The following is a 25361-nucleotide window of genomic DNA, read 5'->3' as shown; positions in this document are numbered from 1 at the left end:
CAACACTGACACATACACATGCACTCACGAACACATGCATGCAGGTACACATGCATGCAACACTGAAATGTACACATGCACGCACGCAACACTCGCATGCCTACATGCACACAACACATGACGCAAGACACACGCTCAACCTATACGTGCATGCACCCTTTGTTAAGGACATGGATTGTTACGGGTATTAATCAATCTTATCTGTGACAAACAGAACATTCACGTTTGCAGCGGTCTTTATGAATCACAACGCATCGAACGGGCTATCAACGTATATATGAAAATTTTAAAATTCTCTTACATCATATAGTAGGCTTATCAAACTACATGAATTAGATGACATCACACTCAATGAATAATCATCGGTTTATGAAATGCCTACTTCTCACCGCCCTGGCCCACCAAAAGGTCCTCTGCCATGTGCAACATGCGTTGGGTCACTGACATGTAGGCCAGGTACCCAACGAGCCCACAAGTCAGTGGAAGAACAGCGTGGTGTCCTACATCAAGGTCGAGGGTGCCGCTCGTTGCACGCCCGGCTGAACACGCCTCCTTCCCACATTCAAATGCCTCCATGAAATCCGTGCGGAAGCCGGGAAACCCACTCTGGACACACGTCCGTTCATGACCGAGCCGACATTAAATGCAACGCCAACCGAGCTCCTCCTGTCCGCCGTCTATTTAATCTCCTATTTAAATGAGGCGAGACGCCGGCCAAGAATCGCACACCTCCGCCGCTCCCCTATATCCTCCTTCACCATTTTCTCTGCTCTTACAATGGCTTATGAAGAGTAGTTATCCGGCATCCAAGCTGGCTGGGTGGCCCACCGAGCCCGCCGGGTACGAGCTATGCAGCTCGCTGATCCACCTCCCTCCCCTTGCCCAACGGAGCCAGTTGTCGCCCCAAGCCGGCGCGTGGTTCATCAACTCGCCGCTCCAGGCCAACTCGATGAGGAGCAGGGAGCTGCTCCATGCCGGCACAGCGGGGAGCACGGGTGTCGTCGCCGTCGTCCACGCCGCCGCCTCATTCGCGCCTCCCGTATTTGCGACCGTGTCTCCCATTTCTGTGGCCGAGACTCCCATGCCTACGGCCGTGCCATGCAAGCAGAGACAGAAGCCAGGTGCGTGGAGAGCGACGAGTCGATGACCAGCGCCTCCGCATCCGCCGCCATCATCAAGGAGAAGTAGGACACGGGAGGCCGCCGCCGCTTGGGTCCCATGAAGGCCACTGCCGAGGCGACGCCAGCGTACACAACAACTGTCTTGTCGGATCCTTCTGTTGCGAGGACCTTCGTCAACCCCGCATGGCCTCCACAGAAGCAGAGAAGCCCCTTTCGGACTCCATCTTGGGAATCAGCCAATGGTGCCAGTTGAGTGGTGGGGAAGCAAGACATCCTTTGTGCTTAAGCATATAGCTCCGGGGCTCCCAACAGTCCGGTGATCGTGCTGCCGGACATGAGGAAGACAAATGGATCCGCGGGCGACCATTTAGGCTAGGTATTATTATACCGGTGATGTTCAGGAGTAGCACTACTTAGTTGATTTGAATGTAAAATCCGTCATGTTTATATGAAAATCCGGTATTTTATATGAATTCCGTCATTGTTTACATGAAATATCACCGTGTTCGCATGAATTCCGTTCGGTTGGTTGAGTTGCTGTCAGAATGTGTGCATCTACGGTTGGATGGCGTAATTTGCAGGTCATCGGTCGGTCTACGGCCGGCTCGGGCGTCGTGGTGGGACAAAAAAGCGCAGCTCGTGTGAGCTCGTCTCCAACGCGCGTGCTGGAGGATGCATGAGCACCCGAGCTCTTGCTTGTTCATCGATGGCAAAGGCATGGGTGGACAAAAGGGTCACTAATATTTTGGCTACCCCGGGCAAGATCCAAACAGCCCCTTCCATCCCCCTCCCAGCACATTCAAACCCCTCGTTTGTGATGAAATTTGCCATGTGTTGTTTTCATGATATTTTGCTGTGTGAAAACATATTTAAATATGAACGAATAACCAGTGCCCGCGGTCTTCTGCCGGGACACAGTTGGATGGCCTCATAGTAGTAGTAGTGTACAGTACTAGTACTACTAGATAGTGAGTGTTTACTACTGTATCATGTACTCCCTTCATTCCCAAATATTTGCCTTTCTAGAAATGTCAAATGGACTACAACATACAGACTTATGTAGACATATTTTAGAGTGTAGATTCACTCACTTTGCTTTGTATGTAGTCACTTGTTGAAATCTCTAGAAAGACAAATATTTAGGAATGGAGGGAGTACGTACTAATTGCAACGCATGCATGTGTTAGCAGTATAATGACCACGTACAAATTTGTTGGTAAGACTTGTGTAAGTTGGATCTTATATTATTGCTCTAACATGTGGTCAAAGTTAGCCTCCAAAAGACATTTTAGACCCTATATGGATTCAGGGAGTACATGCATTGCCGAGGTTTCTCTTAATCCTTGCATGCAATGTTTTTATTGAAGCTTGAAATGTGAATGGGAGGGACTACTACAACCCTTCCAAAAGAACTGTAGTACTAATGGTATCGTACTCCCTCTGTTCACCATCTCACATGTTCAGTACTTTTGCGAACTATGGAAGTAATAAATTTATTCCACCACTCAGCATCTATTATGGATACATTGTGGATTTCAAATTGAGTCATATAGACCGGAAAGTAGGCACTTAGGGCATCCACAATGTATGCTTTTTGTTTCCTCTAAGCCCTCTCTCTCCTCTTAGAGGCAGGCCTCTATACATTGCATGGACTGTCTCTAACAAAAAATTGGCTAGCATTGCGTCTAACCTTAGAGGCTTCCTCTAACAATGTAACAATCCATCTGGTCCCACTTGTCAGCCTTAGGAAGCATAAGAAAGTAGGAGTACAAGATAAATAGTACTGATTGGACAAATGTGGTGCTAATCAATACTTTTTAAATTCTTGCTATGGACCACCTTAGAGGCTGGTTAGAGTCTCTATACATTGCGAGTTTTTCATTTCATAAGAGGCAAACCATGTGGGGCCTACCTTAGAGGCAAGGCTCTATACACTGGAGATGTTGTGTATTACTTTTTATGTGTCCCGTCAACTCGCAGAACAAGGAGAAGCTCGCTTAGTACGCCCTCTTCCCCGCCCACGGGCGTGGTGGCCCGCAGAGTCGCGTGACAAGGAGAAGCTTGCTTACTACGCGTACGCCCGCTCTCTCGCCCACATGCGCGGTGGCTCGCAGGACGGGGAGAAAATTTTACTACTCCCTCCGTTAGACGTATATACTCCTCGTCCCTACCTTGGTTAGAGAGATTATCATATTGTTTGAAATATATGTCTTTTAGTAGTAGGAGTAGTACAGCGGTACATAGGAGTAGTACTACAACAATTTCCTTGGAGTCCGTGGTGCAGCAAGCTACCCTAGGCTATGTTACTACTCCCTCCTTTCTGGTTTATTGCTCAATTTCAAAATCTCTCCAACCAAGGTAGACAGTGAGTGGTGGAATTAATTTCGTAGTTTGCAGAAGTACTTAATTAGTATGCTCGTTTTTCTCAAAAATTTATGTTTACCGATGCATTAATTACAACGAATGCATGCATGACCACTAAATTTCCATGAACTTCTAGATGCATTGGTGAGTTTTCTATTAATAATGCCTGCATCGGGTGATTTAATGCACCTCGAAATCCAAACATGTGATGGTAAGTACTACTCCCTCCTTCCATCTATATAGGGCCTAATGTGTTTTCAAGACCGCCTTTGACTATGTATAAGATTAATAATACCTGAGATGCATAATGTGAAAATTATATCCTTGGAAGCTCTTTTCACGTACGAATTTGACGGTATGCTTTGTGTAACTTGCATGTCATATATTATTGCTCCAACACTTGGTCAAAGTTAGCCTCGAAAAACGCATTAGGCCCTATATAGATGGAAGGAGGGAGTAGTAGAATTGAGACTTATAAAACAGAAAAACAATTTTTTTAGATGAGCCCTATAAAACCAAAAAGGAGGGAGTAGTAAAGTAGTACTACCTCCATAGTGGGTACGTACTCCGTAAAATCAGATTTTCCAAAAATTAAGTCGCTCAACCTTTATTTGCTTTTTTCCCTTTCCGCCTTGTTGCCTCGAACATACTATGCCAAAGTCACCTGCCTGTCGTGTGGGAAAAGACCCGCCCTCGCCTTTTTTAGTCCGGGTTTGTATCGATGGATCGCGTGAAGCAGCAAAAACCAAGCCGTGACTTGTACTCCTCCGTCGTACTAAAAGAGTGGAGACGCTCGCTTTCATGAATTTTGTACTTCCTCTCTCCAACATGTGGGACATATAGCAACCGGGTCGACGTGTCATGCACCAAATAACAGTGCATAACAAAAGGGGGGACGCACCCCAGTCGTAGCGCCCCAGTAGTAGTAATGAGCAATAAGACGTCAAATCACAATGCCACACCTTTCCCCTAGACGGACGAAGCAACCATTATTTCACACTTTGCTGAATCCGCTTCGTCATCATCTCCTTGAAGGAAAGCGCATATTGTTTCTGCCATTGTTCTGCCTCAAGAGGGACGCGCATCGCCTTGGTACATCATGACACGTGGGACTGCATGACAGTCCATGCTCCCCCGCCCACTGCTCGGTAAAATCACCTCGTTTTTACTACTTCCCCCGTCTCGAACAGGGCATGCACGTCATTCTAGGCTGATAATTTAACTGGCTATATATGTATTATACGTGATGGAAAATATATGTTTAGAAACTACATTCGCTTAAGAATCCAATGATCTACCTTTTATGACATATAACACATATTTAGTTAGTCAAATGGATGACCTAGAACTATGTGCATGCCCTATAAGCCGAGATGGAGGGAGTAGTATCTTTTCAGATCAATATAGTCGGGATTCACCAAGGAGCAAAACCAAGTGGTAGGCTGCTCCTGTCGTGTTGGCGTAGCAACTCAACAGGGTCATTCCGCACACGAAATGGTGACACACTTAACATGGCCCCTTTGGCCGACATGTGGCCCATCCACTATCTTGTTCCACGTGCGATGCACCAAATTATAGTTTGGAGCTGCGGTTGGACTTGGAGGCACCCTGGTTGTATTGCCGCAGTAGTAGTAAATGAGCGATGAGGGGTCAAATCACAAAGCCCCACCTTTCCCGCATTAAGCTGGACGGACGAAGCAACCATCATCTCACTCTAGGGCGCAAGAGCATAAAGAAAAAACAAAACCAATCATGCATGTGGCAGCTACCTAGGGCGCCCTAGGGTAGGAGCCTCCACTACAAATCTGCTTCTCCCTCGTCCTCTTGAAGAAAACTGATGATGCGTGCGGCGGGTAGGGTTTGCAGGAGTACTACCGTGTGGGGGGCCATGCCGTAGTAAATGGGGGAGGGATTGAGTTCGAGCTGATGCCATAATACGGGTGGGCCGCTTGGTTTTACGGGAACGAGGCATCATTTTGGGTTTGGGGAGTAGTGGAGATATACGTACAAAACATTGTGGACGTAGGTTCAACCGAAAGGCAATGACGCATGGGCCCCGCATTTTGATATACCCGTGGCCGCGAGAAATTTGCTACTCAAAATAATGCATAAAAGTTCCTCCAAAAATATATAACTAATGGGAAGTGAATGTATGCTTAAAATGATAATGTAATACAAGGAGAAAAAATGAATTGCAGTTAAAGAATGACATTTCTAACAAAAATGTGAACTACATATGTGTGCACGTGACCAACACATACATTATCAATAAAAATCTAATGCAAGAAATAACTTATGAGTAATATGCAAGAATTGATGATGTGGTGCTTGCATGCATAGAGTACAAAAACAATGTGATTTTATGACTTGCTTGCATAACGTGTTCATGTGCCATAGTTGCATGTCCAGGAAAAAAGCTACTAGTGGGTTTCACTAGCTATTTAGTAATATAAGATGTATATATGGAAGTTGTAGGGAAAGAGATGACATGTATCTCAATTCCTATGGGTAGGGATTAGAAAAGAGATGTCATTTGGTTCACATGGTAGGAACTTTTCTATTGAATCTAGAGATGACATGTATCTCAATTGCTATGAGGAGGGATTAGAAAAGAGATGTCATTTGGTTCACATCATAGGAACTTTTCTATTGAATCTAGAGATGACATGTATCTCAATTCCTATGAGGAGGGATTAGAAAAGATATGTCGTTTGGTTCACATCATAGGAACTTTTCTATTGAATCTAGAGATGACATGTATCTCAATTCCTATGAGGAGGGACTAGAAAAGAGATGTCGTTTGGTTCGCATCATAGGAACGTTTCTATTGAATCTAGAGATGACATGTATCTCAGTTCCTATGAGGAGGGATTAGAAAAGAGATGTCATTTGGTTCACATCATAGGAACTTTTCTATTGAATATACGCTAATGTTTATTTTCCTTTGAAATTGTGGGAGTATAGGAATCCATTCATATGAACCAAGTGGCTCTAAAGCTATAAAAATGATATCATGTTTATTTTCCTTTGAAATGTGGAGTATATGAATCTATTCCTATGAACCAATTGGCTCTAAAGGAAAAAATCCTATAAAATCATATCATATAGAGTTCCTGTGATATTCCTCCACACCAAAAGATGGTTGAAATTGTTGCAGGTGATACGACGGTCTTCCTTTGTACACTCCTCCCCCATCTTTATAGTTACCTCTCGAAGATGAATGAAATGATATATACTAGGTATTCTACATGTGCCTTTTAGTATACGAAAACTCGGTAAAAGTTTGCGAGGTTCGAATTTTCAATAAAGATATATGCACTACATTTTGGAATGGAGGGAGGAGCATACGACAGTTGCTAACACTCACGTGGAAGATTTGTGTGTCGGAGGAGTGGCTGTTCTGTTAAATGCCATGGCAAAATTGACACTCTCGGATGCAGATCTAACGGTTCTTAGTACGTTCGTCAGGAAATGCCTTGTGGCGAACGTTTGTCAGATATGATTTACAGACACATGCATTGCATTGATACGTGCCCCTTCTCTCTCATGCACACACGCACCCTCACGAGTCACGACTATCCCAAGTCCTGTCGCACCCACCATCTATCTGTAGAACACGTCACACACATATCTGCTCTTCACACCCTACCCTCAAAACTTCTAAAAAATAAAAGACGCTGTGCACCGTTTATTTTAACTCGCACATCACCCACTTATACTATTACTCTTGTGGCGAACATTCTTTGGGCGTACTATATTGTACTCTCACAAAGAGAAGCGCTGCATGCACGCACTAGTTCTCTCACACCCACTCGCATGTACACGTAGGAGCGCATTTTGTAAGCTAGGAGCACATTTTTTACAAGGAGGCATCCCAATTAACATTTTGACTAATCTAGTTTTCAACTTGATGGAGGGTCGGGGACCGCACGTGAATGATACAGTACATAGTGCATCCTGGACGCGGTGATTTGATAGTGCGACTTAGAAGCGGTGGCACATTATTGATCGAGTTTTATTTTTACTTGAACTTTAAATGAAAATAGTGGTTTGCGCGTATTCAATTTAATAACGACTACTACAACAAAATCACTCCACTATATATATATATATATATATATATATATATATATATATATATATATATATATAAGCAGGAGCCTCGGTGCTTGCTTTACTAGGGTTCCTCTCTTTCACTCTCTCATGCTCTCTAGATCTAAGCAATACATAGGAGGCCACACTCTCTCTGCTCATGGCTGGTCACAAATCCGGCCGGACCACCTAGGCCGGGGAAGGGGTGTAGGTGCATTGTTCACGCGGTCGTCAGCAGCGAGGGAGGAGACCAACAGTTGCTTGCGCATCCTGATCGGTGGTCGTACCGTTCTCTCCGAGACAACGCCGGCTCAAGAGGGCCTCCAACCCCTTCTTCCTCCCTGCGGTATTGTGGCTAAGATGCGGCCTCTCCATGCTGTCTTTGCAACATCCCAAATACCCTTAGGTATATATTCCTTCGAAACTTTCCTTGCTCTACTGCCCCAGCTCCCCACATGGTTGTGTGTGGATCTTTTTCTACTTCCGTCGGCTGTTCCAAAGCCACCTAAACTTCTACTATTATTTGAGGTAAAGCTAGTTCATAGAGTCGAATCTAAGAGTTTGTTAAAACAGGGAAGAAAGTGGGAAAGTTGTAGCATGAATCTAGGACTTGGTTCTAAGAGGAACCGGGGGAAAGTAGTAGATACTGGCTACCCAACTGGTCTCTTGGTTGAAAAGGCAATGAAAGCGTGGTGGATGGCAAAGGGTGGGGGGAGTGGACCTGTCTCTTGGTTGACAAAAGAAAGAAAGTGAGGGGTGTTGGGGGACAACGCAAATGAGAACGAGCAGGTCTAGATTTCTTGTGCTCACATAGGAAAATGTCATCAAGGAGATAAAAAATGGGACAAATGTAGACATGCTGCCTGAGTGTTTGCCGCTCTTGGCAACCACATCTGCCTCACCACTTTATGCCCTTGCTGTCCCTACGCCCATATATGTACTGTTAATGTAAAATCATATGAAGCATTAAGCAATGCCACCTAATGTCACTATTAAGTAATGGCCTAGTGCCATTAATAAATTCAAGCAATGCCACCTAATGTCACTATTAAGTAATGGACTAGTGTCGTCGATAAATTGAAGCAATGCCACCACCATTTTATGAAGTGCTTTTGTCTTGCTTTATTTCCCATGAATTGTGTTTTTGCAGTTACACTTAAATCTCATAGCGCTAACATTGCTTCATCCCAGTGGAACTGCACAAATTTGATTGCACATTTATTGACCATGTGCTACTCTCATGACAGTAATACTAATGCTATTGTTCTGCATGTTAATCTAGTGGCAGTGTTGATATGATGTGATAAATGTTGTTGTTAATCATATGCCACTACAAATAACTTTCACTGTTTAAATAACCGTATTTCATATTTGCGCAAATAGGGATGTCTGTCTCCATATTATTTCTATCTGCGCAATCAAAAGTACACACCTCAATTTTAATAGAACTGCATAAAATGAGATGGCTATTCCTAGTTGATGTCGTCTAACCACCCGTATTCCAGGTATTCCTACATTGGTAGTAACTAGGTAGAATGACCAACGCAATCTAAAAGAAGCTGATTCATACATTTTACTTCCTGATTGCAGTGTAGGGACGAGCAAAAACAACTGCATCCTATTCAGGAATTCACTTTCTCCCAGTTCACGGATGGACAGAGGACTAGCTGGCATGGTTGCACGGAGGTTTTTGGGACAGGTGCGCGGGCAAGAGGCATTGTGGTCTGCTTATTTCTGCAAATAGTGGTGCTTAAATTTAGTGGAACTGCACAAGAAGTTCAGATGGTCAGTACACTACATGGTTCGGTTTAGCATTCCAACTGAGAACACAATTATAATTGGTTATTCTGGAATCAGAGAACCTAACCCTGGATGGTGGCAACAAGAAAAACTAGAGTGAACTCGAGGAAATTAAAGCCTGCCTAGGGAGGTCCTTTGCTCAGAGAAGCCTTGCTTGATTTTTCCTGATTCGTAAGCATTCTCACAACTTTGTCTTTTGCTGTGAACTAGTAAATGTTTGTTATGTTCTATGAATCATTGAGATGTATAAAATTGCTTAACTTATGCTTTTCAAGTATTTTATGAAGCCGAGTTTAATGTGAATGTTCCACATGAACGCTGGACTAGCGTGTGAACGTTTGGAATTTACATTGTGGCCTCAGTTAACTGCATGAACCACTGTAAGAAGATACGTAGATGCTTATATGTCAGACAGCAGATTATTGATTGTTAGTTGGTCGATAGCCGATTTTTCTAGTGTTGAAGTGAGCTGAGCCAACGTGTCATGTTTTGCAAAACTGCTTACAAGTGGGGTAGCACCAACAGTGCTTACAATTACTTAACCAGCCTTACATACCCTATGTATACGTCGGCATACACTTCTCGAACAAGTACTCTATTTCATCAAACACACACTGCTCGTATGATAAACCGTGACAACTTATGTCTTACCATGCCATATTACATGAAAAAACTAGTGAGGACGCATCTGTTTCGACAACAATTAGGATGGTTCTCACATGATTCACGGGCACACAAAAGTAGCAGTAGTTCCCATAGACGGATTCAAACAGAGTACTAGCCCCAGATTGCTTGATAATAGGCAAGGTTCAGATAATTAGACACAATCCAAACTACTTTTAAACACTAGCTGGGGCAACTATTTCATGCCTCGATCTAATTTGGGATGCACACAAGATGGACCTTGCCATGAACATCATCGAGGGCGTCTGGCAGTAGCTCAATCCTATGAACCTTCCTGAAGATAACCTTGTGACCTTGTGATACGTCTCCAACGTATATATAATTTTTGATTGTTCCATGCTATTATATTATATGTTTTGCATGTTTTATATGCATTAATATGCTATTTATATTATTTTTGGGACTAACCTACTAACCTAGAGCCCAGTGCCAGTTTTTTCCTCGTTTTTGAGTTTCGCAAAAAAGGAATACCAAACGGAATGAAACCTTCATGGTGATTTTTCTTGGACCAGAAGACAACCAGGAGACTTGGAGATGAAGTCGGAGGAGCCACGAGGCGGCCACAAGGACGGAGGGCCCCCCACCATTGTGGCCCCCCGTGACCCTACTGACCTAATTATTTCACCTATATATTCCCAAATATCCCCAAACCACTAGGCATCCACAAAAACACTTTTCCATCGCCGCAACCTTCTATACCCATGAGATCCCATCTGGGGACCTTTTCCAGCACCCCGCCGGAGGGGAATTCAATCACAGAGGCCTTCTACATATACTCTATTGCCCTTCCGATGAAGCGTGAGTAGTTTACCACAGACCTACGTGTCCATAGCTAGTAGCTAGATGGCTTCTTCTCTCTCTTTGATTCTCAATACCATGTTCTCCTCGATGTTCTTGGAGATCTATTCCATGTAATACTTTTTTGTGGTGTGTTTGCCGAGCTCTAATGAATTGTGGATTTATGATCAGATTATCTATGATTATTATTTGAATCTTCTCTGAATTCTTTTATGCATGATTTGGTATCTTTGTAATTCTCTTCGAACTATCGGTTTGGTTTGGCCAACTAGATTGGTTTTTCTTGCAATGGGGGAAGTGCTTAGCTTTCGGTTCAATCTTGCGGTGTCCTTTCCCAGTGACAGTACGGGTAGCAAGGCACATATTGTATTGTTGCCATCGAGGATAAAAAGATGGGGTTTTTTATCATATTGCTTGAGTTAATTCCTCTACATCATGTCATCTTACTTAATGTGTTACTCCATTCTTTATGAACTCAATACTCTAGATGCAGGCAGGAGTCGGTTGATGTGTGGAGTAATATTAGTAGATGCAGAATCGTTGCGGTCTACTTGACACGGACGTGATGCCTATATTCATGATCATTGCCTTAGATATCGTCATAACTTTGCACTTTTCTATCAATTGCTTGACAGTAATTTGTTCACCCATCGTATTATTTGCTATCATGAGAGAAGCCTCTAATGAAACATATGGCCCCCGGGTCTACTTTCCATCATATAAGTTTCTATTTTCCATCATATTAGTTTCTGATCTACTATTTTTGCAATCTTTTACTTTCCGATCTATAAATCAAAAATACCAAAAATATTTATTTTTTTGTCTACCTATCCCTATCTATCATATCTCACTTTTGCAAGTAACTGTGAAGGGATTGACAACCCCTTTATCGCATTGGGTGCAAATTGTTTGATTGTTTGTGCAGGTATTAGGTGATTTGTGCGTTATCTCCTACCGAATTGATACCTTGGTTCTCAAACTGAGGGAAATACTTATCTCTAGTTTGCTGCATCACCCTTTCCTCTTCAAGGGAAAAACTAACACAAGCTCCAGAAGTAGCAGGGAGAATTTTTGGCGCCATTGCCGGGGAGATCTACGCCAAGTCAAGACATACCAAGTACCCATCATAAACTCTCATCTCTTGCATTACATTATTCACCATTTGCCTCTCATTTTCCTCTCCCCCACCTCTAATTTTTTTTCAAAAGATTGGCCTTTTCTTCGCCGCTCTTTTGTTCGTGTTTTTCTTTCACTTGTAGTTTGCTCATTTGCTAAATTTGTTTGCTGCCACCATGTCTGAAATTGGGGAGGTTATCACTGAAAAGGATAGTAGTATCGATGGGGGAAACTTTGATGCTTTTGCTAATACTAATCCTCATGAAGAATCCACTGTTCTACATACTAAAAAGCTTCACATAGGAAGCGGTAATATTATTGGAAAAGGGGTTATTCAAGATTTGTTTACTTGTCAGTGCACTTCCCACTTTGGGTGGATCTATTCTCCATAAAAGTAGTAGTCTTGCGGATGCTATATCTTTGCTCGTAGCTGAACTTGAAAGACAATTTGTTCATATGCATCCATCCATACAAAGGAGTTTTCTACTATTGAGCATTCTTCTATTAAGCGCGCCGCCACTATATTTCTAGCCCATGAGTTTAGATTTATTATGAATGAACATAGTGAAATTTTCGCGCATTATAAAGTAGATGGTGGTCGTCCTCCCATATAAGGAATTCTATTTAACCAAGAGGACATAATGCGTTTACGTTCTTTAGATCATGTTGCTTATAACGAAAATTTAAGAAAGAGGGTCCCTACCGATGTTTTAGTTGATAAGATTTCCGAGCTTAATGATAACTCTACTATACAAAGCAACGAATTGGGTATCTCTCTTGGACACAAGATCTTGACTTGTTGCCAAAAGAATGCTTATAATGATGAGTTGGTCATACAATACCAGGGGCCAAAGGAGGAACCAATTCCTCCCGAACTTGATCTTGGGGGTTCTTATCCTATTAAATTTAGCCCTTCTGATTACTTTTGCTTACCACAAAGAAAACTAGCTACTGAACGAATGGAGTATGAGATAAGTTTTCGAGATTTGCCGTATCATTATTACGATTATACCTATATCTATTCGTGTTTTTATGCCTAGCTAAGGGCGTCAAACAATAGCGCTTGTTGGGAGGCAACCCAATTTTATTTTTGTTTTTGCTTTTTGTTCCTATTTTGCAATAAATAATTCATCTAGCCTCTGGTTAGATGTGGTTTTTGTGTTTTAATTAGTGTTTGTGCCAAGTAATACCTTTGGGATGGCTTACGGTGATAGTTGATTTGATCTTGCTGAAAAATAGAAACTTTTGCGCTCAGGAAAAAAATTCTCATTTTTAACAGAAGCACGATAAAATATTGATTCTTTTTCAGAAGATTAACAAACAAATTGCTTAGGTTGTTGTAATTTTTCACAATTTTTGGATTTACATAAGTATTCGAGAGTTACAGATTGCTACAGACTATTATGTTTTTGACAGATTCTATTTTCTTCGTGTTGTTTGCTTATTTTGATGAATCTATGGGTAGTATCGGGGGGTATGAACCGTGAAAAAATAGGAATATAGTAGATATTACACAAATATAAGTAAATAATGAGTTCGCAACAGTACCAAAAGTGGTGATTTAGTTTCTTATACTAACGGAGCTTATGAGATTTTCTGTTGAGTTTTGTGTTTTCAAGTTTTCAAGTTTTGGGTAAGGATTTGATGGACTATGGAATAAGGAGTGGCAAGAGCCTAAGCTTGGGGATGCCCAAGGCACCCCAAGGTAATATTCCAGGACAACCAAAAGCCTAAGCTTGGAGATGCCCCGGAAGGCATCCCCTTTTTCGTCTTCGTCTATCGGTAACTTTACTTGAGGCTATATTTTTATTCACCACATGATATGTGTTTTGCTTGGAGCATCTTGTATGATTTGAGTCTTTGCTTTTTAGTTTGCAACAATCATCCTTGTTGTACACACCTTTTGAGAGGTACATGCATGAATCGCGATTTATTAGAATACTCTATATGCTTCACTTATATTTTTTGAGCTAGGCAATTTTGCTCTAGTGCTTGACTTACATCTTTTTAGAGCACGGTGGTGGTTTTATTTTATAGAAATTATTAAACTATCATGCTTCACTTATATTATTTTGGGAGTCTTTAAACAGCATGGTAATCTGTTTGGTTATGAATTTAGTCCTATTATGATAGGCATCCAAGAGGGATATAATAAAAACTTTCATATAAAGTGCATTGAATACTATGAGAAGTTTGATTCCTTATGATTGTTTTGAGATATAAAGATGGTGATATTGGAGTCATGCTAGTGAGTAATTGTGAATTTGAGAAATACTTGTGTTAAGGTTTGTGAGTCCCGTAGCATGCACGTATGGTGAACCGTTATGTAAGGAAGTTGGAGCATGAGATATTTTTTGATTGTGTTCCTTATGAGTGGCCGTCAGGGATGAGCGATGGTCTTTTCCTACCAATCTATCCCCCTAGGAGCATGTGTGTAGTAGTTTTTTCCGATGAATAATAGATTTTTGCAATAAGTATGTGAGTTCTTTATGACAAACGTTGAGTCAATAGATTATACACACTCTCACCCTTCCACCATTGCTAGCCTCTCTAGTGCCGCGCAAATTTCGCCAGTACCTTAAACCCACCATATACCTTCCTCAAAACAGCCACCATACCTACCTATTATGGTATTTCCATAGCCATTCCGAGATATATTGCCATGCAACTTTCCATCGTTCCGTTTATTATGACACATTTCATCATTATCATATTGCTTTGCATGATCATGTACATGACATTGTATTTGTGGCAAAGCCACCTTTCCTCATTTTTATACATGTCCCTCTTGAGTCATTGCACATCCGGTACACTGCCAGAGGCATTCATATAGTCATATTTTGTTCTAGTATCGAGTTGTAATTCTTGAGTTGTAAGTAAATAGAAGTGTGATGTCATTATTAGGACATTTGTCCCATGTGAGTAAATAAAAAGAGAGGCCAAAAGAGTCTCCAAAAAAAGAGAAAAGAGTCTCCAAAAAAAAGAGAAAGGAGAATAAAAAATGAGAGAGAAAGAGAGAAGGGGCAATGTTACTATCCTTTTTCCACAGTTGTGCTTCAAAGTAGCACCATGATCTTCATGATAGAGAGTCTCCTATGTTGACATTTTCATATGCTAGTGGGAATTTTCATAATAGAACTTGGCTTGTATATTACAACGATGGGCTACCTAAAATTTCCCTAGGTCTTCATGAGCAATCAAGTTGGATGGACACCCACTTAGTTTTCTTTTTGAGCTTTCATAAACTTATAGCTCTAGTGCATCCGTTGCATGGCAATCCCTACTCACTCACAGTGATATCTATTGATGGGCGTCTCCATAGCCTGTTGATATGCCTAGCTAATGTGAGACTATCTCCCTCTTTTTGTCTTCTCCACAACCACCATATTCTATTCCACCTATAGCTCTATGTCCATGGCTCATGCTCATGTATTGGGTGAAAGTTGAACAGGTTTGAGAACGTCAAAAGTATGAAACAATTGCTTGGCTTGACATTGGGGTTGTGCATGATTTGAATATTTTGTGCGATGAAGATGGATCATAACCAGACTATATGATTTTTGGGGATAAGCTTTCTTTGGCCATGTTATTTTGAGAAGACATAATTGCCTTGTTAGTAGGCTTGAAGTATTATAGTTTTTATGTCAATATTAAACTTTTGTTTTGAATCTTATGGATCTGAACATTCATGCCACAATAAAGAAAATGACATGAATAAATATGTTAGGTAGCTTTCCACATCAAAAATTCTGTTTTTTATCATTTACCTACTCGAGGACGAGCAGGAATTAAGCTTGGGGATGCTTGATACATCTCCAACGTATCTATAATTTTTGATTGTTCCATGCTATTATATTATCTATTTTGGATGTTTTATATGCATTAATATGCTATTTTATATTATTTTTGGGACTAACCTATTAACCTAGAGCCCAGTACCAGTTTCAGTTTTTTCCTTGTTTTTGAGTTTCGCAGAAAAGGAATACCAAAAGGAGTCCAAATGGAATGAATCCTTCGCGATGATTTTTCTTGGACCATAACACAACCAAGAGACTTGGAGATTTAGTCGGAGGAGCCAAGAGGTTTCCACAAGGACGGAGGGCGCGCCCAGGGGGTAGGGCGCGCCCCCACCCTTGTGGGCCCCTCGTGACCCTCCTGGCCTAATTCTTTTGCCTATATATTCCCAAATATCCCCAAACCACCAGGCATCCATGAAAACACTTTTCCACTACCGCAAGCTTCTGTACCCATGAGATCCCATCTAGGGACCTTTTCCGGCACCCTGCCGAAGGGGGATTCGATCACGGAGGGCTTCTACATCAACTCTATTGCCCTACCGATGAAGCATGAGTAGTTTACCACAGACTTACGGGTCCATAGCTAGTATCTAGATGGCTTCTTCTCTCTCTCTTTGATTCTCAATACCATGTTCTCCTTGATGTTCTTGGAGATCTATTCGATGTAATACTTTTTTGCGGTGTGTTTGCCGAGATCCGATGAATTGTGGATTTATGAGCAGCTTATCTATGAATATTATTTGAATCTTCTCTAAATTGTTTTATACATGATTTGATATCTTTGTAATTCTCTTCGAACTATCGGTTTGGTTTGGCCAACTAGATTGGTTTTTCTTACAATGTGAGAAGTGCTTAGCTTTGGGTTCAATCTTGCGGTGTCCTTTCCCAGTGATAGTAGGGGCAGGAAGGCACGTATTGTATTGTTGCCATCTAGGATAAAAAGGTGAAGTTTTTATCATATTGATTGTGTTAATTCCTCTACATCATGTCATCTTACTTAATGCGTTACTCCATTCTTTATGAACTTAATACTCTAGATGCAGGCAGGAGTTGGTTGATGTGTGGAGTAATAGTAGTAGATGCAGAATTGTTTCAGTCTACTTGACACAGACGTGATGCCTATATTCATGATCATTGCCTTAGATATCATCATAACTTTGCACTTTTCTATCAATTGCTCGACAGATTTGTTCACCCACCGTATTATTTGCTATCATGAGATAAGCCTCTAGTGAAACCTATGGCCCCCGGGTCTATCCATCATATAAGTTTCTATTTTCCATCATACTAGTTTCCGATCTACTATTTTTGCAATCTTCTACTTTCCAATCTATAAATCAAAAATACCAAAAATATTAATTTGTCATTTATCTATCTCTATCAGATCTCACTTTTGCAAGTAATCGTGAAGGGATTGATAACCATTTTATCGCGTTGGGTGCAAGTTGTTTGATTGTTTGTGTAGGTATTAGGTGATTTGTGCGTTGTCTCCTACTGGATTGATACCTTGGTTCTCAAACTAAGGGAAATACTTATCTCTACTTTGCTGCATCACCCTTTCCTCTTCAAGGGAAAAACCAACGCAAGCTCAAGAAGTAGCACATTGCCACTCATAAACTTGTTTGTGGAGGCATGCCACGTCATCTTCCTGTGCAAGCTTGAGAAGAATAGTATGCCTCACAAACGAAGGAGTAGCTTTGAACTTATTGTGCTTTAGTACACACTAGACAACACGCCTGACAACGGTGAGGATGGAATACATATCGACTTTGGTATAAATGCAAATGGCTTCCAGGATCCAACAACATAAGGACTTTGTTTCCCTAGTGCGTATATTCAGGTCATCCGCCTCATAGCGAGTGACATGTACAACCACACAATCCTTGGGTGCATCATGGCTCTAATTGAAATAGAAACGAATTATGGATTACTTTCCAATATAAGAAACACAAGTTATTTAAACCACTATGTAGAGTCAAAAGTATGCATGACAGGGAAGGTATCATGGCATCGAAGCTAATAAAATTTTGCATTATTTATCACCACATACTTAGATGAAAAACCACAATTGAGATTGGCAAAGAAGAAAAATCGCCTTGGGCAGCTTAGCGAGGGGTGGGGGACACATCCTTGAAGGGGAAAAACTGCTCTTGCAGCGCCATGGGGGCTGTAACCTCAAATGGGGCGTTGACCATCTTAGTAGTGGCTGTGAGCGTATCTGGGGCCGACTCAGTGGCTGCCTCCATCTTCTTGGAGCTCTCTGTCTCGTGGGGACCAGCCTCCCATGTCCGCTCCAACATTGGCAGATCTTTGCCTAGTTCTCCTTGGTCCATCATGAAACTGACGAATACTAGGAGACAACTGAAAGGAAAACACAATCGCAATGAAAATGAAACAAAAAAGAGAGCGATGATCGGTTACTGCTTTGCAAAAGTTCTTTTTTTCTGAAAGAAAATATACCAACATCACGGATCTTCTTGCCTTCCCTTCGTTGGGAGAGAAGCACAATGGAAGATGCGAGTGTTGGCTTTCTTGAAGACAGTGAGGGAGAAGGGGATTTAGCGAAGAGTGAGATGGGGTTTTGTGACATGATGGCTCGTTACTGCCGCCCTACGACCGGGGTGACTCTCTGCCTCCATACCGCCTTCCAATTTGGTGGATGGCATTTGGGCATGCACGCTTCATGGCCCGCATGTCAGTGAACCAAAGTAAAACAACATTCAGTAGAGGGAGACATTTCGATGACCTCGGAGAAGCCATAAGTGGTAGTGTATCCACTGTACTAGTAGTAATTGTCTTTCTAGGTAGCTGTAGAGTGTCTCCACTGTATTGGTAGTAATTGTTTCTCTGGGCCCAAGACAAAACAACCCATCCACCCTAGTAAATAATAAAATCAATTCAAAAGCCCATATATTTACTTAATGAGAGGCGCTACCCATCACACCGCCCCCCAAAAAACATGGGTACTCTTCTTCCTCCTCACTCCCACCCACCTCACGTCAACTCGCTCCACTAGTACCCCCAAATTCCTCAGCTCACTCCTACAGAAACCCCAGCTCCCCTTCTTCCTCACTTCTACAGAAAACCCCAGCTCCCCTTCTTCTTCACTCGCACTACAACTAGGCTCGTCATTCGTTACTCCGCTCAAATTCGTGAGCTCGATGCAATGCCCTCGAGGAAAATGGAGTCGGCCGACCCCAGCGCCAAGAAGATGAGGCTCCCGCCAGCAGCGACGTGTGTTGTAGATCCTACACCCGGCAGCGCGGGGAGAAGCGGGGAGCCCGCCTCCGCCGGATCCCAGGAACCCGTAGAATCTCGAGTGGACCACATCAGCAATCTCCCGGACGCCATCCTTGGGGAGATCATCTCACTTCTCCCCACCAAGGATTGCTGTCGCACCCAAGCCTTCTCAACTCGATGGTGCCCTCTATGGTGTGACGCGCCCCTTAATCTCGACTATCGACAGCTATCTATTTTTAATGATTTTGAACTCCCCAAAGCCATCATCTCCTCCCACCAGGGCTCCGTTCAAAGCCTCTGCATCCCTTCATGCTACCCTGAGCAAGCATTGCATGCCCTGCATGGTGGACGCCTGGCTGAAATCCCCTGAATTCACATAACTACAGTTTCTTGAGTTCCACCATTCCCCAGGAAATCACCTACCAGATACCGAACGCCATGTACTTGTGCCCTCAGCATCGATGTCCATCTCGCGCTTTTCCTCCTCTGTCCACACCACCACCTTTGCATTGTGCTACCTACCAGCCAATCTGGTACTAAACCTTCGACTCCCATTTCTGGAAAAAACTTTCACTTGTGCGGGTTCGTATATCGAAGGCCTCATTGCACAGCATCATCCACTCCGGTTGCCCTGCCCTGGAGTGCTTGGTGCTTGTTTTCATAGTTAGAATCGGTTGTCTCCAAATAAAGTCGCCTAACCTTGTAAGAATTGGAATTTCTTTTGACAGAAGGCAGCTCATCGTCAAAGATGCCCCTTCACTTCAAAGGTTGATCGTTGATTCTAGTTATTCACCATCGCAAATAACTGTCGTCTTTGCGCCTAAAATAGAGACCTTGGGTGTAATACATGATCTCTGTGCTCATTTCAAGATTGTGTTTGGATCCACAGTTCTTCAGGTACTGTATATTATCGTCTACACTTGTAACCATAAGATGCATTTTAAATTTCTACAGATAAGTTCTATATCATCTTGGAGTACACATTTTGTACTAATATTATGTTCTATGCTCAATGAAGAGTTTCTCCATGGATAGCCTATCAATGGTGTTGGATGCTGTCAGGATCTTATATATCCAAATGAATAGTTTTGATCTGAATAAGAATTGACTTGATGCAATGCTTTCCATGTCTTGAGAAGTTGTATATAAAGGTGGTAATTTCACACACATTGGAAGCCCGCATATAGTGTACTAGAATTAACCGTCCAGCTGTTGCTCTTTCGATACTCTTTTTAGACCTTAACTGTTTTCAATCTTCATGTCTATTAAGGCAACAGGACAGGGTAAGAAAGCTATAGCCAATCGGTGGATTCATAAGCACCGGGATTTTCTCACTTCTCATGACATTTGATTAAAGACAATAACGCTGGAACAATATGTAGCCAACCATGCAAACACTAGATTTTTCACATTCTTCTTGTTGAATGCGAGGTTACTATTGTCCATCAGGATTAAGTTTATCAGCAGCATGGTTTTGACGGATGGGTATGTCGAAGAGCAAAAAAAGGAGTTTCAGGTGGACAAAAGGGCTTCTGAACGTGTCGGGCTTCTATTTAAAACATCTTGTGGTCATAATCTAGTAAATTTTACGAGCCGGGATGTTCATTCTATGGACCCGACCGATCCATTTGACTGTGACTGCCGAAAACAATGCTGGAGCTAGACATTGTTGCCCATTTCAGTCTGGGTTTTGTCTAAACCTGATGAACAATTAACCCTCGTGCTTTTGTACAGTTTGTAAGTTGGAGTTAGATGTTGTTGCCCTTCCCAACTCGGTTGTGACTGTCATATTTTCTTTGAAACAAGGCAAATGGCTTGCCATTTGTTTAATTAAGAGTGAAATATTGTAACAAATCCCAACCAAGGGAAATAACATCACTCTCACCGGCTACTTGAGCTCACTATGCATTACAGAACCCAAGTGATTAGCCCCCACCAGCACCCACCAACTTATTTTGAACTAGCACACCAAATGGCCTGTAAATTTTTATAACAAAGGTTGCAAGACCGTGACTGATTTGGATTCTGACATTTGGGACCCACGAGGAAAAAGCCTATCCAAGGTGGTTTCGACTTAATTACTACTCAACAAACGATTATGCCTACCAGGCATTGGATTCGCATCCAACATATGTTGTGTATCTCTATCTCTTGTCTTCTTCCTCCAGCCGCCCAAACCAAACCACCCCGTCGGTTCCGCCCGCTCCTGCCTGCCACAGCTGCCTGCTGAAAGTGCTAGTGATCGACTAGAGGGGGGTGAATAGGCAATTTTTATGAAAGTCTTCAAAACATGGAAGTTTCGAAGACAAACGATAGAAATAAACCTATTACCATGCAGCGGAAGGTAGACTACACTAGGCAAGCCATAGTCAAGTATTCAATGAAGTGAAAGAACAAAGACTAATAGCAGCTAGGCAGTATGGATCAGGATGGAAGATAGTATGAAGCCAATCAGAACAAGCAGTCACTCAGTGAACACAAAAGATAATGCAGACAGGCAATGACTTCACAAGGACCAACTGCAAATAAAGAGATGGGAAGGATAGAACCAGTAGCTCGTTGAAGACAATGATTTGTTGGACCAGTTCCAGACAACTGTATGTCTGGTTAGGGAGGCTGAGATTTAACTCAGAAGACCGTGTCTTCACCTTATTCCCCTTGAGCTAAGGACACCCAGTCCTCGCCCAATCACTCTGGTAAGTCTTCAAGGTAGACTTCCAAACCTTCACAGACTTCGTTCACCGGCGATCCACAATGACTCTTGGATGCTCAGACCGCGACGCCTAACCGGCTGGAGGATTCACAGTCCTCAAGTGTAATAAGTCTTCAGATCACACATATAGGAAGACTTCTGTGATGCCTAACACTCTTTGCCTATGGGTGTTTAGGGATTTGTCCTCTCAAGGATTTCTCTCTCAAAGGCTTCGAGGTGGGTTGCTCTCAAACGACAAACGTCGTGCACTAACTCTAAGCAGCCAACCAATTTATGGTGTAGGGGGTGGGCTATTTATAGCCACTGGGTAACCCGACCTGATTTGTCTGAAATGACCCTGGGTCACTAAGGAACTGACACGTGTTCCAACGGTTAGATTTCAAACACACACGGCAACTTTACTTGGGCTACAAGCAAAGCTGACTTATCCAACTCTAGATAAGATGTGCTCTCATTGTCTTCGCTCGAAGACATAGGATTTTGGTTAAGCATCACTTCAGTCATTCTGACTGGTTCACTTGGACCCCACTTAACAGTACGGTGGTTCCTATGACTCAACAAAGAAGAAAAGGAAACGACGAAACAACTAAGTCTTCACGCACCATAGTCTTCACGCGATGTCTTCTCTTGTCATAGTCTTCAATGTGAATGTCTTCAGATACCACCTTTGTGTTCAATGTATTCATACATTTTTAGGGGTCATCTCCGGTAGGAAAATCGAATCAATGAGGGACTTCTACCTGTGTTATCCTGCAATTGTCACAAACACATTAGTCCCTCAACCAGGTTTGTCGTCAATACTCCAAAACCAACTAGGGGTGGCACTAGATGCACTTACAATCTCCCCCTTTTGGTGATTGATGACAAACTGGTTGAAGTTTTCAACGGGGATAGAAGTATGTGAAATTGTAAAGGATTTAAGTATTGTCTTCGTAAGTAGCAGAAAGGCTCCCCTGAAGATGTGCATATAAATATTTGCTTTTGAATGCAAATGCACATGGCAGGTTGTACTTGTGGAGCTCCTCTTCTACTTTATGAAGACAATTCATCATGCATGAAAGGATATATCGAAGATAATGACATGCATAATGAGAAATGGACGTGTGCAAAATGACTTCGTGCGGAATTTATCGTCGCACATGCGGAATTTATCATCGCATCACATAGTGTCGAAAAGGTAGCAGACGACCATCAAGTTTAAGCGTTACAACTCAAAAACGAACCAAATGTATCAAAAGCGAGAGTTGTAAGCTCTTGGAAAAAGTAGCAAAAGTAAAGCAACTACCCATATGGACCCGCTTGAAGACTATCAACTCATATGCTTCTCCCCCTTTTGTCAGTAATGACCAAAAAGGTTTGAATACATAGAGCTTCTACTCATTCCCATGAGGAGTAGGCGAAGCAGCAGGGTCGTCGTTGAGGTCCGGTGGTGCAGAAGAACTTGGTGCAGTGTCGATACATGTTGAAGGTGGAGGTGGTGAAGTGGATCATCTTGATCATCTATGACTCTGGCATTCACCGTTGCAGTTGAGGAAGAATAGTCAGAGTCTTCAAGTGAGGGAGTCTGACGCAAGTGAGCATTCCTTGGAGGAGTGGAGTCAAACCTGAATCTTTCTGTGAAGCCATCATCTTGAAGATCTGCTTCGGCAGTGAGCAATGTCAAACTCTTCCAGGACCCCCGATAGGTTTCATGTGTAACAAAGGCATTCTTGGTGGCAAGATTGCGAATGTGATTGACATCCACCAAGAGGCTTTGCATATGACACTTAAGCCAGTCATGATGCTTATCATGTTTCTGATGTAGAGCGACGAGAAGCTCTTGTTCATTGAGAACACGAGATCGCTTCCGAGGACTTTGGGCAATGGTGCTTCCAGTGGCTTCAGTTTGGGCGCGATGGGCACGTGTGTTGCCAGCCAAGGGATAAACACGAGAGACGGCCTGAACTCCTTCAATGAGCTGGGTGAAGCTTTGACGATCAACATTGTGAAGATAAATTGGATCCTTTGCATGCTCTGGGTAAATGGCTTCAACAGACAGATCAACCTCTGGCAAGAATACAAGATGATTGCGCGCAGACGGCTGATAGTTGAAGGCAGAGTGAAGCTTGATAAGACGCATTACCCATGGAGTATAGAACTTCAGACCAAAGATATCGGAGCCAGATGCAGCCAACTGCCTGATGAAGAAGTCTTGAGCATTGAAGCTGATGCCATTAAAGATATAGAAAACCAAAGTCTTCATTGCTCCTTCAAGCTTCGCTGCAGATGAATGTCCTTTGATAGGCCATAGAGTTTTCTTGATGATATGGTAAATGGTACGGGGCAGATACTCTAGGTCTTCGACAAAGAATTCCGTTGGGTATTCAGCGTCGCGTGGCAGAGGCTTCATCATGCTCAGCATTTGGCTCATGTTAGGCTCAGGCTTCTGGAAAATGCTCTCCAAAGCATTCTGGTGTTGTTGACAACCTGGTTCATAATATTTGCCAGGAGTGGGCAGGGCTGTAAGCTCAATGATGTCTTGGGCTTTAGCTTCACACTACTAGAAAAAGGGCTATAGATAGGATTGACACTAATGGCGCACCAGGGAGGCCGTGCGCCACTACTATATACTAATGGCGCACCAGTTGGTGATGCGCCATTAGTGTGGCAGACACTAATGGCGCACCAGAAAACAGGTGCGCCACTAGTGATAATTTTTTTTCATTTTTACATACATACTAATGGCGCATCCTACCGAAGTGCGCCATTACTAGTTCTAACTAGTAATGGCGCACCAGACAGGGAGTGCGCCAGTATTGAAATTTTTTTATTCTTTTTTTTGCAAAACTACTAATGGCGCACCGCCTCACAGTGCGCCATTACTAGTTTAAACTACTAATGGCGCACCCTGTAGAAGTGCGCCATTAGTATATATTTTGATATCATGAATATTTTTAAATATCATGGGAACTTTTTGATATCATGAATATTTTTAAATTTCATGGGCACTTTTTGAATTCATGAATATTTTTTCAAATTTGATGATATTTTTTCATATTCAATATGATAAAATATTGAATATTCATGAGGACACTCGATCTCGATCCCCCTCCATCTCGATCTCGATTCCCCCTCCATCTCGATCTCGATCCCACCCGCGCCTCCTCTCCCCTCTTCATTTTTTAAAAAATAATAAAAAAGTGTAGACTACAATTGTTGTTAAACCACAATTATTACTGTTTTTATAAAAAAATATTATTGTTTCATATTCATATTCATTTTCTAAAAAATTACATGCAACAAAAAAATTACTTATGGCGCACCTCTGGCTGGTGCGCCATTGCTATATATAAAAAAAGATTACTAATGGCGCACCTCTGCCTGGTGCGCCATTGCTATGTAAAAAAAAAGATTACTAATGGCGCACCTCTGCCCGGTGCACCATTGCTATGTAAAAAAAAAAGATTACTAACGGCGCACCGCCCTCTGGTGCGCCATTAGTAAGATTCCTCCTAGCTAATTCCCTCCCTCTCGCCAGATCCCCTTCATCCCTCTCCCTCGCCCCCTAGCTAATTCCTCCCGCTGCCCCGACCCACGCCGCCATCGACGACCCCCCGCACCCTCCCCCGCTCCACCACCGCCGACGACCCACCGCAC

This window comes from Triticum dicoccoides, chromosome 3A (genome assembly GCF_002162155.2).
Source record: "Triticum dicoccoides isolate Atlit2015 ecotype Zavitan chromosome 3A, WEW_v2.0, whole genome shotgun sequence".
Taxonomy (NCBI): domain Eukaryota; kingdom Viridiplantae; phylum Streptophyta; class Magnoliopsida; order Poales; family Poaceae; genus Triticum; species Triticum dicoccoides.
The sequence above is the reverse complement of the archived record's forward strand: the minus strand, read 5'-3'. Positions refer to the sequence as shown.